The sequence below is a fragment of the Kogia breviceps genome, chromosome 17, assembly GCF_026419965.1.
Source record: "Kogia breviceps isolate mKogBre1 chromosome 17, mKogBre1 haplotype 1, whole genome shotgun sequence".
Classification (NCBI taxonomy): Eukaryota; Metazoa; Chordata; class Mammalia; order Artiodactyla; family Physeteridae; genus Kogia; species Kogia breviceps.
Window position 1 is genome coordinate 47,491,200 of NC_081326.1, and position 22,122 is coordinate 47,513,321.

The window sequence follows — 22,122 nt, forward strand, 5'->3', positions numbered from 1 at the left end:
ACCAGTGTTTATTCACATGGCCCCCAGAGGGTGTGGCTGGTTGTAGAGACTGTCATTATACCTTAGAACTGATTAAAAGAGGAAATCCTCACTACAAATGGCTCCGTGGCCGCCCACAAGTGAACCCAGCTGCTTTATGTCCATAGAATAAGCCGTTTCAACCTCTTTATTTACAAAACTCTAGCAGTGAAAGCTAAGCTTTTTTGTCCTTTTTTATTCTGAATGAAATTCCAAAGTGATTTTTATGTTTAATCCCAATTTGACATTATAGAGAAATCTAGAAGTATCAGGTAAAAGCCTTTGCTTTCTCTTTTAGTTGTCAAGGCATGACTATGCCATTCAGGAATAAAATCCTCAGTTTGCCGAAGAAGAAAATGACTGAAGCAGCTTGTCTTTGTGAATAAGTTTTTGAGAAAACTCAGGGGCTGGACAGTTTTGCCTGTGACATGTTGACATTCTACCCAGGGACGATGTGGCCATTTAGCTTTGGCTGCTATCTGAAATGAGTTTGAGTGTCTCAGCTCATTTCATAAGAAACACAAATAAAGTCCACATAATAAAACATGCAGTTTGGGATTATAGCCAGTCTCTGTTCAGAAGGTGCCCAGAACTACATTTCTGAAAACGAAATTCCTGTTCCACGTAGATAGGGACTCTTGTACTTCCAGAGGGGGGCAGATAGAGAGGAAGGAAGGAGGAAAAGGAGAAAATTGTAAACTGTGAGCCATCATGCTGGTGGTGACCCAGGCTGAAGGCCCTGCAGTGCCATCAACACCGCCTTCAAACCGTCTGAACCTGCATGATTTAAAGGCTCAGGCAGAGGCCGGTCTCTGCTTTCCTATTTCACGTTCTCCTTTTCAGCTTCTTCAAAGCTGCATAATAAGCAATGGTATGGACTTCACTTCTAACTGCCCTTACCAGTTCCTGCCACAGCTCCAACCCACAGAGCAGCCAGGGAAGCAAGAGCCCATAGGCCCGAGGCAGTGAGCTTCACCGTTGGCGCTTGTCTTCTATCTCCCTATTAGGCCTGAGAGATAGGTTCCAGGGCCTGGTGGTGGCTAAGAAGGTGCTTTGTCCTGTGGGTGTAACTCTGAACCAGTTTTCATAAGTATGGGGCCTTATCCAAAAAATGTCTCTATTTCAGACTCTAAATGATCATCTCATCAAGAGAGGATATTTTGGTTTGCTTGTGTGTTTTTCCTTATAGTTCTTTATCTTAAAAACAAACCTATGTTCATCAGATAGAAGAATTCTAGTAAATGCAGGTAGTTCAAGAGAAAAGAATTTTAAATTATTTGTAATCTTACCACCTTGACATAAACTCTGTTAATGCCTTTCTGTATATCTTTAAATCAAAGGTCTATGGGTATATACGTACGTTAAATTTTTATAAAAATAAGAGTCCTTTTGTACATACCCTTTTATGGCTTTTATTTTCACAGAATGCTGTATCATATCTTTTAATATTAGTAAACATTTATATGTAACCTCACATTTAACAGCTGCTTTGCATTCTATTATAAAAAAATCCCTTAATGTTGAACAGCAGCCTTCCCCATCACCAATTTTATTGATGACAGAAACAAAACTATAATTAACACTCGAACGTGATTTTTATTGTATTTTCTAATTTTCAAATATATCCAGTTTGAAGAACTTGACTACTGAGAGATTCCTTCCAATATGAGAAAACTATGCCCTTTACAGGAATCAGCACATAAATCATCATTTATGAAGAATACAAAAGATCCTCCCTTGTATTAAAACACTCCCTGCATATATTTACCTGAATTGTACATATATACCTGAATACTCCCAAGTTATACACCATTTTGATGTAATGGAAAGTAGTTACTTTAATCCTTAGAGTTGATTCCTATGTGGGTAAATGGGAAAAAAATATATGCTGGGATACAAGATGCATGAAAAATGTTTTAAAGTCTTTATTGGGCTTGAAATGATGACAGTTTACATAATTAATCATAAGGGGATGTTTTTAGTCACAGAAATGATCATTAGTACTGCACTAGAGCTAAGTAATCTTTATAGCAATATAAAAATGCCATTTCACCCTCAGATCTTACCGAGATTTTGTCTCTCTTTTATGCTCTTTGGCATTACAACACTCAGTAATTGAATGCTACTTAATAATCTGGGTGGGTAATGAAACCATCTAAGCTAATGTGTCCACGGAAATTTCTGAAGCCCAAACTCCAAATATCACCACAATACATTGTGTTAGCCCAAAGCTAGGAAAAAGAGAAATTAAGTGCTATCATTGTGGTGTTTAAAAATTATCCCCACTTTAAAACTTAATAGCCTTTGTTCTTTTTCATCTTTTTTTTAAATGATGTTATAAGATGCAAATTCTGCATTTCAGCCTTGGCTTTCATCAATTGCTTTGGTGGGAACAGTCATAAATTTTAACTACCCTTCCTAAATTATAAGAATGTCTGTGGTAAGATTTTTTGATAAACAGATGTGGCTCCTGCTTGATCTATTTTGACGGAGAGGCGATAATAAAGACAATTAGTGATTTTCATTGGCTCACATGAGAACATAGTTCATGTCATGGTTAACAGTGCAGCTCCTGGAATCAGGGACTCGGTTTGTATCTGGGCCCTGCTGCATCCTGGTGATGTGAACTTGGGGTGATCCTCTAACTCCCAGGGGCTGTTTCCCCTGAAAAATGAGTATAAAAATGTTGTGAGATTAAATGAGGAAATTCTAGGTGTGTATCACAGTGCCTGACATAGAAAAGTAGTTCAATAAATTGTTAACTATCGTTAAAAATACTGGCTAACCGCAGTTGAATGTTCGGTGGAGTAAGATTTCACTTTATTTTGCCTCCAAAACAAAATGCCTGTGAGTGAGGGCAGTTGTGGATATTTCAGCCTATTTGGTCAGAATTGTGTCATCATCTAACTAAAATCCCCCAAGAATTTAGTTCAGAGATATTAACATTTTTAGAAACAAAAGCACAAAACTGTGGTCTAGATGTTTTGACTTTTCTCTGATCTGTTCAATGAAATGACCCTTTAATTGAGATATATGTCTTCTTATCACAAACTGTCTTCTCATAACGGCTTTTAGCAAATGTAACATTGAAAATAGGAAAAGCTGCCTAACGTAACATTTAATGAAGCACCTTTAAAAAAAAAGCAAGAATATATCTTGTGCCTTCGAAATGGAACTTAATTGGTTCCAAACATGAACAGTTGGATTTTGATCTCCTTTAAAAAAAAAAAATCTTTGATTTTGACTATAAGACCTGGTTTAAAATTTAACTGAAGTAATTGATTTGTAAAATTTCAAAAGCAACTCTTTAATCTTTTCCTAAACTATTAATAAGTTAATAACCTCATTTCACTGAATTTGCTCTTTTATTATATTAAGTCCGGCTCCTTGAGTAGGTCCCTGTTCATTCAAAAATATGCTCTTATTTTTTGAAATATCAATCGTGCTATGTAAGAAAAATGAAATTGTGGCATCTTTTCTTGTTGCAGTTTTCCACTAAAACTTACATTTAAGTGAAAGTGAGGTGAGGGAGGGCAAGAGAGGGTAACCATGGAAAATTTTCTGAACCTCATACTCCAAATTTTAGCAAACCTGGTTTTTAAGTAAGTGGATTCCAATTGTCTTTAATCCTTCCTGAAAATAGATACGGTTGGATAGAAGATCATCAGATTCCTTTGCCTATGTATTTCAAAAACAGTGTTCTTTTTATGACTATTACATAGGAAAGAATAGAAATCATGTCTGTTCTGTAATAAATAGACTTCTCAATTTTGTATGAAAAACAGTTTATACAAACTTTTTCTGTGTCTACACTTTACTTATCAAAATATCCTCACAGTTGGTCACATATCACTTAGCGCAATATTGACACCATCTGTTTTAAGCTTGGGATGATTGTCTCTTAACTTTAAGAAGTGAATTTTTTGGAAGTTGAGTTATGTCTGTTCAGTATCTCTCAATTGTTAGAAGACTGGTATATTTAAATGCTCTAATAATGGGGAAAAATGTAGATCAACTGTCTTCCATTTGAGATCAATACACTAACTGACTTAAAAATCAAAAACAGATGAAGCCTTAATAATTTGTTTCATTCTCTCAAAGATGGTGACTATATTAGTCTGTGTGCATGAATGGGAATAGCCAGGTTTAGTAATTCATGAGAAGTGACTCTTCTGACGGCTTTTAAAAACGAATAGATCTGTGTAGTAGCTAAAGTTAAGTTCTAGGCTCCCAGCCCTGCTATAGCACGGTCAAGAAAGATTCCTGAGCATGTATTTTATAATTTGATTATAAAGAAGTGTATATCCTTTATGAAAGCTGAAGCCTTTTGATATCTGACCTTACAAGAATTCGTGATTTTTTTTTTTTTTTCTTTTTTGGCCACACTGCACAGCTTGCAGGATCTTAGTTCCCCGATCAGGGATTGAACCCCAGCCCTGGCAGTGAAAGCACTGAGTCCTAACCACTGGACTGCCAGGGAATTCCCTCATGACATTTTTAGATAGTGACTCTTGTGACCCAGGGGCAGATGAGAGATTGAGATATACATTTTTGTGTTCTTTTGTGTATGATCTAATGCCACGACAATGTAAGGTGTATGACAGCAAGTCAATGTTTATTTTATTCACTGTTGTATCCTTAGTGCCTAGAAGAGAATTTGAGTCTTAATAAATAGGGTCTTAATAAATATTTGTGGAATGATGGCATCAAGTGAAAAAAATAAAAGAAGGGAAAGAATGTGTTCTGAGAGCTAGGACGTACAGCAGTGGACAAGTACTGCTGATCTTCAGCCACAGCAGGTAAGGAAGTCCCAGTTTTTCCAGCCCTGAAAGCTTGCAGGAGGGCATAAGTGACGCCAAGTAGGAACCGTGCAGGGAGTGTCATTTCGTTGTCTAGTTTCCTTCTTAAGTCACCGCAGCTGGGAGTGTCTGGCTATGCCTAGCTCCTCAGTTCCCTGGGGGCTCCCTCCTCTCCCAGTGGCCCTCTGCTTGTGTCGACATGAAGCCTGGGTTTTCTGGGTAATAAGCAGAACAGTGACATGGCTGAGAGTTCGGGCGCGGGCTTCAGACACAGGTGGGCGCTGGCCCAGATTCTGTCACCTCCATGTATCTGATCCTGAGCAAGTCCATCTCCTTTCCTCACCTCTGTATGCGGATTGATAATAATTTTGCTTACCTAGTTGGGTTTCTGAAAGATTGGTGAGAAGATGCCTGATGTGAGTAACAAATGGTAAAGACCTTGTGTGGATGGCTCGTTGCTTTCAAGAAGTGGAACTTCCTGTAGAGGGAAGGTACGGTGTGAAGTGCTCCGCATAGGTCTGGATCGTGAGAAGACTTTGACAACACGCGAACTTCGATTTCCATGTGTGTCTTTTCACTCATCCCAGTGTTGAGAAACAGGACACGAGTAGGGGCCAAAAGTAGAAAGACTCTGACCCTAACAAGGGATTTGAAGTAAGGGGTATCTTGTATGTAGGCCTCATTCTCCAGAGACTGAGGTGAGTCAGGCAGGCGTAACTACCAACATTGAAGTGATCTATATGCCATAAACCTTTTCCAATCTGAGTATTAAAAGTCTTTTGTTACATCATCATAGTCATTTTACTTATTTTTAACTTTTTATTTTATATTGGAGCCTAGTTGATTAACAATGTTGTGTTAGTTTCAGGTGTACAGCAAAGTGATTCAGTTATACATAAACATGTATCTATTCTTTTTCAAATTCTTTTCCCATTTACGTTGTTACATAATATTGGAGAGTTTGGGATTGACGTGTACACACTGCTGTATTTAAAATGGATAACCAACAAAGATCTACTGTACAGCACAGGGACTATTATCATAGTCATTTCAGCTTTGCTACTGTGGAAGACATTTCTTCCCAGACTGTGCTTCTCCTTTCAAGTTGATTTTAAAAACTCCCATAGCATTTGCCATGATGTAACAGGTTTGGGTTTTGTTGGAGCAATGCTTAGTAGGCTGTTTATGTTTCCATGTTATGAAAATACGCTGCTGTGTAAAGGACTGTGAGATCTCACTCGTGATCTTGTGGTTCAAGTGACCGACTTCATCATGGGTGTGGTTAAATGGTTAATCTCCCAAGAGAAAGAAGGACAAATTTGACAGGCTTTTCCTACTTAACTATTACTAAGTCATTTGAAGAAAAATAGAACTCCTTATTAAAATAACTAAGCATAAACTTAGGCCAAGGCTCCTAATTTTCCTGTATAGAATATGCAATTAGAACAAGATAATGAAGAAGATAAACACCTAATTACAATTTGATACCTTTATTGTTAACCCTCAACTGTTATGAATGTTAATTCTTTCCCTTGCTTCCCTTTATAACTTTAAACAAAGATGGAAACATTCAGGCAATTCCTTTTCACATAGCTCCCCTGAAACCCCGTACCTCTTCCCAGATACTGACTCCTCAACTTTTAGAAATAAATATTCACATCTTTCTTGAAACCTGATGCTCTCTCCTGCCTCTTTGCCTTCCTGCCTTTTCATATACTGTTCCTTAATTAAGGAAAGCTCTTCCTTAGTCATCCCTAATATCCAGATTTGGTTCAAACGGTATCTCTCCGTTAAGGGATACTCTCAGGCAGAGAACTCTTTAATAAAGAGTTTTGTATTTTGTGAATTCCTTTTCATCACATTGTCATTTTATTATGTGTTTACACATCTGCCTGCCCACCCAGCAGACAATTTTTTCAGGGATCAGGCCATAGAGTTGGGTTCACCTTTTCATTTGTTTGTTTGTTTTTGTAACATAAAAGTTTTACTGAGATATAAATTCTTACCAAGTGATTCATTCGTGTGTATAATTCAACGGTTTTGAGCATATTCACAGAGTTGTACAACCATCACCGCAATCAATTTTAGAATGTTTTCATCACTCCAAGAAGAAACGCTCTACCCATTAGCAGCCACCCTCTTTCATTCCTCAACCGTCCCACGTTAACCCCAGGGAACCACTAATCTATTGTCTGTCTCTAGAGATTTGCCTATTCTGGATACTTTACATAAACATCGTTTGCTTTTAAACTGTACTGCACATAATTAGAAGCAAAGAAACTTCATTAAATGCCAGACTCACAGATACATCCCTAAATATTTTTCCTTAACACAAGAGAGAAATCCACTGGAATGAGTTGTGTTATTTTAACTATGGAATAATGCAAATACCAGAAAGTCACAGATTAAGTTTAACAAAGACACTTTACCTGCTGTTTTAGTGAAGAATCACCATCAGTAGCAACATACCAGGAAGCCAAGTTATTTCCTCCCCTCATATATTTTAGGGACATAGTTCTGTTCAATTTGGATAAAATTCTGGAAGAAAAAAAAAGCTGCCTCTTACCATTATGTACAAGTCACTTGCCTTCTCTTGTCATAACTGAATGCTGACATAAATCTTTTTTAATAAAATGAACTATTACAATTATTTCTTTCCTGAATGATGGCTGAAACAGATGTATTTTAATCTACAGGAAAAAGAAAATGAAATTTACATGTCGCTGAGGTCTCTCTGGTTAATAAATTTTTTAAATACAAAGAAAGCACCAAGCTAAATAAATATGAGACTACGCTGCTTTGCATAGGATTAAAAAAGTAAAATTAGAGGGTTTTTTCTCTACCAAAGAATTGATTTATAAGGTGAAGGTATTTTACACTATCAAATATGTCTTTTTGAATATCATGAAAATGCTGCTTTGCTGTTCTTCTTTAAAAAACAAAAACAAACAAATAAGAAAACCCTGCAACATGCAGTTCAAAGTATGGCCTCTGCATTTCTAACTTGATTGGTGTGCCTGGTACGTAAGTACCAGCCTGACTGTCTTCACTACTATTGTAACATTTTCTCTATTTTTGAGTGCTAGTGACTTAAAGAAGTGAGTTCCACTCATAGCCTTGCTCTAAAATTTTACGAAGGTTTTTTTTCATTATAAAACATCTAAGATACACCTAAATTTTGTTTATTGCTGTCAGAAAATGTCCATGATAAAAAATGAGGAAATTAGAACTGCCCTTGAAAAGGCTTGACAATATTTTTCCTTAAAAAAAAAAAAACTTTTCCTGTGTGCTTTGAACTGTTGCCAAACTAGATAAAGGTAAAAATGGCTGACTTTTCCTAAATTGCTTGCATGAAAAACCTTCAAATAACTTTCATGGACAAGCAGTCTAAACACCCAGTGCCATGAATCCATCTCGCCCACATGGTCACCCTCCCACCCCTGAGGAGATGTAACCCTGGTGGAATCAACCTTGGAAAAATAAAATGGCAGCTCAGATGGTCTGAATCGTACCCCAAACACCACAATGCCTTGAAAGTTACTCTTTTCATTGTAGTCAATTGGCTGAAAATATAGGGATTCTATTCCAAATTCACCTCTCTATCGTTAAAAATTGTGGTAAAAGTCATTTTTCAAAACATGATTATAGAAAGGGCTCAGGTGTTATCCTAGTCTGATTAAAACGGGCTGTGAGTCTCCCCCTGTCCTTTAAATTGCAACAAGACAGACTCTGATATGATGCACAGATGTATTTTTTAACAACAAACTGAGTTCGAGAATTATAATTTAGAGTGTATTGGATGTATCACCAAAAGACAGGGTGGTTGGGCAATTGTGAGGGAGTATTGTATTGTTGCTAGTCTGAGTAAATCTGAATCTTTTCAAGCTTTGGTTGAGTGGGTTAATTCCAGGACCTGAATTACAAGTACAATTTGAATTACATTGCAAATGCTGAATTTCCTTCACTTTTGCAAGGTGCTTTCTTTTCCCCTTCTCAGACTTATGAATTCTAGCTATTTTGATGTTTTTCAAATGTTGCAATATTTCAGTTAGCTGTAAAAAATAGCAGTTCTAACTAGAAATGAAGGAAAAGATTTTTCCCCTTTGCCTCTTTGTTTATTAATTCCTTTTTTTTTTTTTTTTTTTTTTGGTTTGCCTCTATTTTGTGAAATCTCCACTTTTAATATCGATTAAAATTGTAGCAGCTCCTGAAGCATTCCAGGCAGTATACCATTAACCCTTCAATCCTAGGATAAATAATGTGTAAAAAAAGACTGCCATGGACAGTCAAGACAGCCCAGGCTTCAAATGGAGGGGGGAACACAAGAACAGGTAAGAAATTAATATATGATACAAATTGGGATGTCCCATGCATGAACAAGCATTGATAGTCTCTTAGAAACCCTGTGAGGTAAATCTACACTGTGACACTGATTTTATGGACAAAGAACAAGGAAGTTAAGTGGATTGTTTAGAGCTTGAATTCCTATCTCCCAGCTCGATTCTAACCGTTCTGTGCTGAGGATACAAGAGTCCTGCGAAGAGCACACCGGCATGGGGTGGGACCAGGAGCCTCTGCTGTCACTCTAGATAAAATGTTAGGCATTTCAGCAGTCCGGGGAGGTGGTAGACAAACTGCCCGGTAATTATTTAAGAACATACCAATTTATTTGTAGCCTAAAATCTAAGATCAAGCTGCTCAGGCATGACACTATAGTTTTCTGACTGTGCAGGTATTTATATCCCACTCGTCACAAAAGAAGTTTGATTGAATAATTGGTGGTGGAAGACAAGAAAATACAGGTTAACACGGGGAGTTCAAAAGCTTGACACATTTTTAAAGAGAACCTGCTAAATGGGGTACTAACACTGTAGAAAATTGCAGTACTCAAGGGCTTTCGGCAAAGAACTAACTGGAAATGAGTAGTCAATCTAGAACATCGTATGCTGTGGTTATAGTGTGTTTGGGGGGCTTGGTTCACCCGTGCTTGTACTTCCTTTCCAGTTTTAAAGTCCCCATTTATTACAGCATCTCCTTGCATGGCACCTGGGTCACGTGGTGTCTCACACATTGAAAACGACGCTGGGAGAACTTGCAGGAAACCCAGGACCCCTCACTCAAGAGATTATCTCTCCAAACAACACTACCGCAGATTTTTCTGGCGTTCACATTTATTGCCCTTCTTTCATTTCTCTTATTTTTGCAACACCACAATTTAACTAAGACAGACTTATCCAATCGAACCTTATGCAACTAATGCGGTATTTTATTGCACCACTGAATATTTATAGGAGATGCTAACTCAATTTGAAAATAGTGAAATACAGTCATCTCTCAGTATCTGTGGGGGAATGGTGTCCCTCACCCCAATTTCTCCGAGGCTCAAATTCCTTATAATAAAATAGCTCACTATTGGCATATAACCTACGTACATCCTCCTGTATACTTTTCCATCTCTAGATTACTTATAATACCCAATACAATGTAAATGCTATGTAAATAATTGTCAGTGTGTGGCTAATTTAAGTTTTGCTTTATGGAACTTTCTGGAACTTTGTTTCTGAATATTTTTGATCTTTGGTTGGTTGAATCCTTGGATGCAGAAGCTGTGGATACAGAAGGCCAACAGTATATTATTTTCAGCTCTCAAAAATATTTAAACAAAACATTTTGCTTTCCTCCAAAATTAGAAAGCCCCGAGAAAAACTATACTAAAAATGGCCATGGTTTCAGATGAGGTGGGAAAAAAAAAATCATTGAATTTTATTAAAAAAATATTTGATGTTTTTCCTCCCAAATCTATACTTTATAAAAATTCTCTTCATGGCTAAAATCTTTGTTCTTTGAATAATTTACATATTACACATAAAAAATAGCAAAGACAACTTCACACATATTTATTATACTTTTCTACAAAACTGTAACCTAAAATATCTCAATGTGTCATTTAGTTAATCCACGCAAAGTGGAAATTTTTCAATTGAAAAAACTTTAGAAAATTCCAAACATGCATTTGTCTCACCTATTAATTGTTACCTAAATTTAGAATCCTATATTGATAGAAAATACAATGACACTTGTTCCTCTTCTGTTTTCTTTCCATTTTAAGAAACTATCATTATGAGGATAGGAATGATGCAATATTCAGGCAGTAACTTTTGAAACAAAGTCAGGGGTAGCAATATTTAACGTTCTCATAATGGCATTAACTTATCCAGGTTGTACATACAGTACATTAAGGATTTGCATTTTGCTGTTTTCTGTGTAATTGGAAATATTCTATACGTACAATTTGAGTGAGTTAATGTTTCTAGGAGAACCTTCACTTTAGCATTTCTTGACTTTTTTATGTCTGAATTTGTAGCTTTAACATTTGCATTAACGTAGTTATTTGCATTTCATTACAGCAGAAGTTAGCCTATTCAAGGTCTAAAGTCATAAGCAAGTGTTTACTTAAAGATCTGTTTAAATGAAAATACTTAACCTTTTTTGGGTTACGTATTTATGGTTAGAAGATACACTCATTTAAGACTATGATTTTTTTTTTTGAATTTCCATGCATGGTAAGGGCCCAGGAATTGGGCAACAAACAATAAATGAGTAAATGAACAATTGCTACTAAAGTTTATCAGCAATATGGAAACAGGAAAAACTTGCAATAGGATCAGTGGAATGTTTGAATTAAAAAGCAACTCCAGAGAAACTTGTTTCAGAAAGGGAAGAATGTCTTAGCCTTTTATAATATCTTGCTGTCATTTTTCTGTTCTATATGTTCTTACTGTGTTATCATTTTAAGTATTCCTGAATTGAAAGGAAAGCTAATAATTCTCCAATTTTGCATATAAAGAAACCAAGTTCCTAAGAGATTATGTGATTGTCTTGAAGAGAAAAAAGAGGGAAGGGCAAGCTACATTGAAAAAAATTCTAAATCCAGGTGTGTCTTGATTTGCGGAAATTTGTGTGAAGATATGGATATAAACAAATGCAAATGGCAGAGAGAAAGAAGAAAAACTGCTATTTTATTTATGAGAAAAATTTAACATAGAAATCCCTTCCTCAGACTGTAGACTCCACAAGGGCAGGAATTGCCTTGTTTTTGTATCTTAATGTCTAATACATCCTAGGGACACATTAGCTCTTTTTCCAAGTTACATAAGTAATAGAAAAAATAGCCAATTACATTACTCTATGTACTTCACATTGTATTAAGAGAAAAAGTTATATTTTCAGGGACACCAGTACTACTTACAGTGAAGTGAAACCAAGTATTCTGTCCTGTCTCAGATTAGATTTCTTTATATACAAAAGGTTTTCAGGCATTTGTGGAAATTGTACATGAAAAAACATTTTAAACATGTATTTAAACATCTATTATAAGGATTATTTTTCCTAATAAAAAGTTGTGTTGTTAAAAAAAGACAGAAGGTGCAAAACCTCCAACAAAAGATTGAGTTTAATAACCCCATATTAGAGATAAATGTGGACACTATGAAGATTTAAGTTTTGTGGGGAAAGGGGGAGAGAAGAGAAGAAATAAAGGAAGTGTGGAAAGAATCCAAGAGAATAAAAAGCAACAAAGCACATTTATTTATTCATTCAACAAAGATTTATTGAGCACCTACTAACTGCCAGATGACTGGATGCTGGGTATACAGCAGTGAAGGAGACAAATAAAGACCCTGCTTTTATGAAATTTACTGTCTAGTAGGCAAGACAGTAAGAAAAGAAATAAATAATTAAGATTATTTCACCGAATTCAATGCTGTAAATGAAATAAAACAGGGTGGAAGGGAGCTATTTTAAATTGGGTAGTTCGGGAGAGGGGTGGGTATTTCAGATTTGATGATCAGGGAAGACTTCTCCCAGGAGGGAACACTTGAGGCTCAACATCTATGTCAAATGATGAAACTAAAACAATTTAGTAGTGAAATTGACATCCTTCCTTCAAAGGAAAACAATCCATGGATTGGGAGAGTAGAGTTCCTCCACAAGTAGTGGAGGAACTTCTAGAGGGATTTTAGTCAAGAGTGAGTTTTATAGAGCATTAGAAGAGGCAATTTGGAAACAGGGCATGACTGGGTAAGAGGTGGAGGATTTCTTTATACGTAGAGCGGGTCCTATTTTCTAGGGTGAGGTAAGCTAGCGGAAGCTAACTTGCAGGATTGTGACTGATGTTTAGTCTCCTTGACAGTGAGGCTTTTCCCCGAATTGCAGCCTGGCTTAGGTTGAGATTTATGATGTGGGCTGGGCCACTGGGTCTGCCTCCATTTCGTAGGTCGAGATCTACTCTGCATCCATATTATGCTTTCCCTAAGTGTTTTTCTTATTTTACTATACTTTACTTATTATTTGCACGGGTTACTTCCTATAAAACTAAAAAAAAAATTATTGAATAAATACTCATTATATCCAGCTCTATGCTGGTAAATGTCCAAGAACTGGCCCTCCCGGAGAGCAGGAGCCTCTGTCTGCGGCTCTTGCCAACTGCCTTTTCTGAGGTTTAATCTTCCCATCATGGCCGATTCCAGCCACCAGGGTGATGCCACTGAAGATGAGGTTGTGAAGGGCTGTGGACAATCCTCTACCGAGTCTGTGTGCACCAGCTCCAACACGCCACTTACTCTCCCTTTTATTCATGAGGAACTTAGGGCTTGGAAAGTAAGTAGCTCATCCAAGTTCATAGAGAGTAAGAGGGTGAGTGAGAATTTACACTCTGGCAGAGACCCTGAAGCCCTGGGGTTTAACTGCTATGCAGTGGATACCAAGAGCTGAATCATAATGTTGAAATAATAATAAGATTTAATTAATCATAATGTGAACTCAGAGCCCATTTAAGTCCAACCTCTTTTAACAGGGGAGGAAACTAACTCAAAAACATTTTATTGATTTGCTCAAGGTTAAAAGGCCGTTTATTGACAAAGCTGAGGCTGTAACCCAATTCTTTGGTCACTGCCCTACATGAGGCTGTAACTACTTGCGTTTTGCAAACCTCCTTCACAAAATGTTTAAGTAGTATATCTTTCATAGAAAGAAGAAATGGTGGGGACTCTTTTCCCTTTCACATATTTGAGTGAAAATCTTATCATCTGGCAATGTAATTCAACAGCATCACTGTGCTTGGAAGCAGTTAATTAATTGTGCACAGAATTCCTAAAGAATAGTCATGATAATAACAGTCATAGCTGCCAACATTTCTTTAGTACATGTTAGCATATTTTACACAAAGACAACAAACTATGGAGATCTAAATGTGCTATGAGTCATATGTACCCAGTGGGGTGTGTGTGTGTGTGTGTGTGTGTGTGTGTGTGTGTGTGTGTGTAACTGTAAAGCAACAAACCATTCGTTGTACAACTTGTTGCATAATTAGCTGCATAACTAGGAAGTAAGAAATGTTTGGCAACTCCAAAAGCTCACACTTGAAGAAGCTGGTCCTATGAAGTTCCAGCTCATTTTAGGGCCAAACAAATGACACAATTTGCCTTAATCTCAAGTTTAGCATTAGCAGCTTAAAAGAGAATGAGAGGATGAAAATGAATTATGAATTGAACATAAGAATAACAATAAAAATTACAGAGCTTCTAGTAAAACCTCAAAACACAATTTGGCCAAGTTACCAATCTTCCCTAAATCAGGAAAAGTAGTTACTCATCTCACGGAAGTGGTGTTAGGGAAAATTGATGGTAATGCTATCTGCAAGTGTCATTTCTAGAGAGATTCTGAATTTCAAGGAGACTCTAGTTAAAGCAACTGAAGATTGAAGTATTATTACTTATAAGATGTAGTATGAAAGACATTATTCACATAATATGTTGACCAATAGTTTAAAAAACTATGCTACTTATGGAGAAACATTTTATTTGCTTGATAACTAATGAGAAAAGACTTGAAATTTATTGCTTGTTACAAGATTTTATTTCTTCATTTTGCTCTTTACATCAAATCGTAAACTATTGAGGATGGAAATAAAAAATGATTCCAAGAGTTACATGTGAAAATTACTGGAAAAAAAAGTGCCTTTCATTAAGGTAGATTCCATTTCTTGGGCTCAAGTTTGGCATAACAGTGTTTCCATAGCACAGCAGGTAGACGTGTGGTTTTAGCAAGGAAATAAGAACTGTGTTTTCAAAATATGCTCAGCCCAGATTGAGCCTATGGAAATACGATATCCAAATGAACATGAGATTGAAGGAAAGTGCCAGATAAAATGAAGATCTTAAGTACTGTATATGCTTGAATGTTGTAGATATTCCTAGGGAGAATTCTTGACCTTTCTTAGAGCTGGCACTTTAAGCCTGGGGACAAATAGTTGCATTTTTGACAGTCGTGTGAAGATTACATTGGGGACTGCAGATGTGAGACTCTTTCTCTCTGTCAGAACTGAGAATTAAACCCACATCAAAAGCATTGCGAGAAGTGGAAGATCAGTGGGACATACTCAGTGAAAAGCTCTTAATGAGCAGATAGACTGCTGTATAGCCTCTGTGATGTGTGTCAACTTAGTCTTGACATAGCCAATTCCCAATTCTCTGTGCAAGATAGAATGAGGGTAACAAGGATAATTGAAACCCACAGATAATCCATGGGTTCCACTTTAACCCTCAATTGTAACTGACTGCCTTGCACGCCTTTTAGGAGACCCAGGAAAGAGTTGCATCTCCTTTTCGTGATGTTGATTCTTCAGCATATCCTGTGTTCCCTGTGTTGGGGAACCATGAAATAAATACACAGACGAGGCAGTATCGTTCAGGGGCCTGCCAGGAAACAGATGGTATGCTCAGAATGTGATTAAGAAGAGTCTAATGAAGGGACCATTTTCAAAGGTGTGGGCAAGGTCAAGGGAAGCCAAACAGGAAACACCCTGGGGTTAGCAATGACCAGGAGTGTTCCCACCCCTAAGGGATGAAGGAGCAAGAGGCCAGAGCTGTGAGTAGAACCAAGAAGAACTGACTATAGAAGAATTGCTTGTCAGGAGCTGTGGTCTTCCCGGCAGGAAGGCAGCCACTGGCAGCCAGAGCTCCACACTGCAGAAGCCAGGGCAGTAAACCCCAAACCTCCCTCTCCTCTCACCCTCTGATCCCCTGCCAGTGCTTCCCAGTGGCCAAACTCATCTGGAAGCCAGAAAGAAAGACCATTGATGTGGTCCACAGATGTCAGAGTCCTGGGGCACAGAGCAGGGTGGAGAAGAGTGAAGAATGGATTTGGAGGGAAAATAGAGAATATTTAGCCCAGAGGGGATGAGGAAAATGATCATGGGTAGGTCAACTAGTCATATCACTAGGCCCTGTATTTGAATGCAAGATCACAACTTGTTTTGTTTTGTTTTGTTTTTTGCATTTTATTTTATTATTATTTTTTTAAACACCTTTACTGAGGTATAATTGCTTTACAATGGTGTGTTAGTTTCTGCTTTACAATCAAGTGAATCAGATATACATATACATATATCCCCAAATCTCCTCCCTCTTGCTTCTCCCTCCCACCCTCCTTATCCCACCCCTCTACGTGGTCACAAAGCACCGAGCTGATCTCCCTGTGCTATGTGGCTCCTTCCAGTGCCTCCTTCCCACTAACTATCTACATTACATTTGGTAGTGTATATATGTCCATGCCACTCTCACTTCATTCCAGCTTACCCTTCACCCTCTCTGTGTCCTCAAGTCAATTCTCTACGTCTGCATCTTTATTCCTGTCCTGCCCCTAGGTTCTTCAAAACTGTTTTTTGTTTTTTTTTCTACATTCCATATATATGTGTTAGCATACGGTATTTATTTTTCTCTTTCTGACTTCACTCTGTATGACAGACTCTAGGTCCATCCACCTCACTACAAATAACTCAATTTCATTTCTTTTTATGGCTGAGTAATATTCCATTGTATATATGTGCCACATCTTCTTTATCCATTCATCTGTCGATGGACACTTAGGTTGCTTCCATGCCCTGGCTATTGTGAATAGAGCTGCAATGAACATTGTGGTACATGACTCTTTTTGTACTATGGTTCTCTCAGGGTATATGCCCAGTAGTGGGATTGCTTGGTTGTATGGTAGTTCTATTTTTGGTTTTTTAAGGAACCTCCATACTATTCTCCATTTCTCTCCTTTTCTCCACACCCTTTCCAGCATTTATTGTTTCTAGATTTTTTGATGATGGCCATTCTGACTGGTGTGAAGTGATACCTCAGTGTAGTTTTGATTTGCATTTCTCTAATGATTAGTGATATTGAGCATTCTTTCATGTGTTTGTTGGCAATATGTATATCTTCTTTGGAGAATGTCTATTTAGATGTTCTGCCTATTTTGGGATTGGGTTGTTTGTTTTTTTGATATTGAGCTGCATGAGCTGCTTGTAAATTTTGGAGATTAATCTTTGGTCAGTTGCTTCATTTGCAAATATTTTCTCCCATTCTGAGGGTTGTCTTTTGGTCTTGTTTTTATTTTCCTTTCCTTTAAAGCTTTTAAGTTTCACTAGGTCCCATTTGTATATTTTTGTTTTTATTTCCATTTCTCTAGGAGGTGGATCAAAAAGGATCTTGCTGTGATTTGTGTCATAGAGTGTTCTGACTATGTTTTCCTCTAAGAGTTTTAGAGTGTCTGACCTTACATTTAGGTCTTTAATCCATTTTGAGTTTATTTCTGTGTATGGTGTTAGGGAGTGTTCTAATTTCATTCTTTTACATGTAGCTGTCCAGTTTTCCCTGCACCACTTATTGAAGAGGCTGTCTTATCTCCATTGTATATTCTTGCATCCTTTATAAAAGATAAGGTGACCGTATGTGTGTGGGTTTATCTCTGGGCTTTCTATCCTGTTCCATTGATCTATATTTCTGTTTTTGTGCCAGTACCATACTGTCTTGGTTATTGTAGCTTTGTAGTATAGTTTGAGGGCCAGGAGCCTGATTCCTCCAGCTGCATTTTTCTTTCTGAAGTTTGCTTTGGCTATTCGGGGTCTTTTGTGTTTCCATAAAAATTGTGAAATTTTTTGTTCTAGTTCTGTGGAAAATGCCATTGGTAGTTTGATAGGGATTGCATTGAAACTGTAAATTGCTTTGGGTAGTATAGTCATTTTCACAATGTTGATTTTTCCAATCCAAGAACATGGTCTATCTCTCCATCTGTTTGTATCATCTTTAATTTCTTTCAACAGTGTCTTATAGTTTTCTGCATACAAGTCTTTTGTCTCCTTAGGTAGGTTTATTCCTAGGTATTTTATTCTTTTTGTTGCAATGGTAAATGGGAGTGTTTCCTTTATTTCTCTTTCAGATTTTTCATCATTAGTGTATAGGAATGCAAGAGATTTCTGTGCATTAATTTTGCATCCTGCTACTTTACCAAATTCATTGATTAGATCTAGTAGTTTTCTGGTAGCATCTTTAGGATTCTCTACGTATAATATCATGTCATCTGCAAACATTGACAGCTTTACTTCTTTTCCAATTTAGATTCCGTTTATTTCTTTTTCTTCTCTGATTGCTGTGGCTAAAACTTCCAAAACTATGTTAAATAATAGCGGTGAGAGTGGACAACCTTGTCTTATTCCTGATCTTAGAGGAAATGGTTTCAGTTTTTTACCATTGAGAACAATGTTGGCTGTGGCTTTGCCATATATGGCTTTTTTTATGTTGAGGTAAGTTCCCTCTTTGCCTACTTTCTGGAGGGTTTTTATCATAAATGGGTGTTGAGCTTTGTCAAAAGCTTTTTCTACATCTATTGAGATGATCACATGGTTTTTCTCCTTCAATGTGTTAATATGGTTTATCACATCGATTGATTTGCATATACTGAAGAATCCTTGCATTCCTGAGATAAACCCCACTTGATCATGATGTATGATCCTTTTAATGTGCTATTGGATTGTTTGCTAGTATTTTGTTGAGGATTTTTGCATCTATATTCATTAGTGATATTGGCCTGTAGTTTTCTTTCTTTGTGACATCTTTGTCTGGTTTTGGTATCAGGGTGATGGTGGCCTCATAGAATGAGTTAGGGAGTGTTCCTTCCTCTGCTATATTTTGGAAGAGTTTGAGAAGGATATGTGTTAGCTCTTCTCTAAATGTTTGATAGAATTGGCCTGTGAAGCCATCTGGTCCTGGGCTTTTGTTTGTTGGAAGATATTTAATCACAGTCTTAATTTCAGTGCTTGTGATTGGTCTGTTTAAATTTTCTATTTATTCCTGGTTCATTCTCAGCAGGTTGTGCTTCTCTAGGAATTTGTCCATTTGTTCCAGGTTGTCCATTTCATTGGCATATAGTTGCTTGTAGTAATCACTCATGATCCTTTGTATTTCTGCAGTGTCAGTTTTTACTTCTCCCTTTTCATTTCTAATTCTATTGATTTATCTTTTTTTTCTTGATGAGTCTTGCTAATGGTTTATCAATTTTGTTTACCTTCTCAAAGAACCAGCTTTTAGTTTTATGGATCTTTGCTATTGTTCCCTTCATTTCGTTTTCATTTATTTCTGATCTGATCTTTATGATTTCTTCCCTTCTGCTAACTTTAGGGTTATTTTTGTTCTTCTTTCTCTAATTGCTTTAGGTGTAAGGTTAAGTCGTTTATTTGAGATATTTCTTGTTTCTTGAGGTAGGATTTTATTGCTATAAACTTCCCTCTTAGAACTGCTTTTGCTGCATCCCATAGGTTTTGGGTCATCGTGCTTTCATTGTCATTTGTTTCTAAGTATTTTTTGATTTCTTCTTTGATTTCTTCAGTGATCGCTTGGTTATTTAGTAGTGTATTGTTTAACCTCCATGTGTTTGTATTTTTTAGATTTTTTCCTGTAATTGATATCTAGTCTTACAGTGTTGTGGTCAGAAAAGATACTTGATACAATTTCAATTTTCTTAAATTTACCAAGGCTTGATTTGTGACTCAAGATATGCTCTATACTGGAAAATATTCCATGAGCACTAGAGAAGAAAGTGTATTCTGTTTTTTTTTGGATGGAATGTCCTATAAATATGAATTAAGTCCACCTTTAATGTATCATTTAAAGCTTGTGTTTCCTTATTTATTTTCATTTTGGATGTTCTTTCCACTGGTGAAAGTGGGGTGGTAAAGTCCCCTACTCTGATTGTGTTCCTGTCAATTTCCCCTTTTATGGCTGTTAGCATTTGCCTAATGTTTTGAGGTGCCCCTATGTTGGGTGCATATATATTTACAATTGTTATATCTTCTTCTTGGATTGGTCCCTAATCATTAGGTAGTGTCCTTCTTTGTCTCTTGTAATAGTGTTTATTTTAAAGTCTAGTGTTTCTGATATAAGAATTGCTACTCCAACTTTCTTTTCATTTCCATTTGCATGGAATATCTTTTTCCATCCCCTCACTTTCAGTCTGTATGTGTCCCTAGGTCTGAAGTGGGTCTCTTGTAGACAGCATATATATGGGTCTTGTTTTTGTATCCATTCAGCCAGTCTATGTCTTTTGGTTGGAGCATTTAATCCATTCACATTTAAGGTAGTTATTGATATGTATGTTCTTATTACTATTTTCTTAATTGTTTTGGGTTTGTTATTGTAGATCTTTTTCTTCTCTTGTGTTTCCTGCCTAGAGAAGTTCCTTTAACATTTGTTGTAAAGCTGGTTTGGTGGTGCTGAATTCTCTTAGCTTTTGCTTGTCTGTAAAGGTTTTGATTTCTCCGCCAAAGCTGAATGAGACCCTTGCTGGGTAGAGTAATCTTGGTTGTAGATTTTTCCCTTTTGTCACTTTAAATATGTCCTGCCACTCCCTTCTGGCTTGCAGAGTTTCTGCTGAAAGATCAGCTGTTAACCTTATGGGGATTCCCTTGTATGCTATTTGTTGTTTTTCCCTTGCTGCTTTTAATATTTTTTCTTTGTATTTAATTTTTGATAGTTTGATTGATATGTGTCTTGACGTGTTTCTTCTTGTATTTGTCCTATATGGGAGTCTCTATGCTTCCTGGACTTGATTGACTATTTCCCATATTAGGGAAGTTGTCAACTATAATCTCTTCAAATATTTTCTCAGTCCTTTTCTTTTTCTCTTCTTTTTCTGGGACCCCTATAATTCGAACATTGGTGTGTTTAATGTTGACCCAGAGGTCTCTGAGACTGTCTTCAGTTCTTTTCATTCTTTTTTCTTTATTCTGCTCTGCAGTAGTTATTTCCACTATTTTATCTTCCAGGTCACTTATCCATTCTTCTGCCCCAGTTATTTTGCTGTTGATCCCATCTAGAGAATTTTAAATTTCATTTGTTGTGTTTTTCATCATTGTTTGTTTGCTCTTTAGTTCTTTTAGTTTCTTGTTAAATGTTTCTTGTATTTTCTCCATTCTATTTCCAAGATTTTGGATCATCTTTACTATCATTACTGTGAATTCTCTTTCAGGTAGACTGCCTATTTCCTCCCCATTTGTTTGGTTTGGTGGGTTTTTACCTTGCTCCTTCATCTGTTGTGTGTTTCTGTGTCTTCTCATTTTGCTTAACTTACTGTGTTTGGGGTCTCCTTTTCGCAGGCTGCAGGTTCGTAGTTCCTGATGTTTTTGGTGTCTGCCCTCAGTGGGTAAGGTTGGTTCAGTGGGTCATGCAGGCTTCCTGGTGGAGGGGACTGGTGCCTGTATTCTGGTGGATGAGGCTGGATCTTGTCTTTCTGGTGGGCAGGACCATGTCCAGTGATGTGTTTTGTAGTGTCTGTGACCTTATTATGATTTTTGGCAGCCTCTGTGCTAAGGGGTGGGGTTGTGTTCCTGTATTGCTAGTTGTTTGGCATAGGGTGTCCAGCACTGTAGTCGTTGGGTGGAGCTGGGTCTTAGAGTTGAGATGGACAGCTCTGGGACAGCTTTTGCTGTTTGATATTACATGGAGCTGGGAGGTCTCTAGTGGACCAATGTCCTGAACTCGGCTCTCCTACCTCAGAGGCACAGGCCTGACATCGAACTGGAGCACCAAATCCTGTCAGCCACATGGAGGTTTATTCCTTAACTAAGTTGGAGTTTTCTGTAGTCTACTCCACCTCAAGGGCCAATAATATTCAGAGCTGGTGAAATTTCTAAGTCTTCATGTTCTCTAAAATTCCTGTGAACTTCTTTTTTTCCTTTGTGTGTAGTCTAGCTTCACTTGCTCACAGGGTGCAACATTCACAGGATTCACAACAGCCCTTCAGAGCAGAGTTCAGGAATCCTCGCGGCCAAGCGTCCAGTCTCCGGTGCTGATCGCAGCATGCGCTCCTCGTCTTCCCATGCCCCTCCAGCCCGCTGCCCCCTACACCCAGGCTGGATGCTGGTAGCGGCGGCAGTGGCAGCAACTCGGGCTCCAAGACCACATGTTTCAGAAGAGATACTTTTAGA

At 37.4% G+C, this 22,122-nt stretch overlaps 1 long non-coding RNA gene across 1 annotated transcript in view; it reads right to left on the minus strand.

Moving 5' to 3' along the window:
- LOC136792874 (uncharacterized) overlaps window positions 1-22,122 on the minus strand; it is a 70,580-nt gene that overhangs the window by 28,626 nt on the left and 19,832 nt on the right. The window contains exon 2 of the long non-coding RNA XR_010837428.1: window positions 7,247-7,355. This is a non-coding gene — a long non-coding RNA (uncharacterized lncRNA). The remainder of the gene's footprint in view (window positions 1-7,246; window positions 7,356-22,122) is intronic.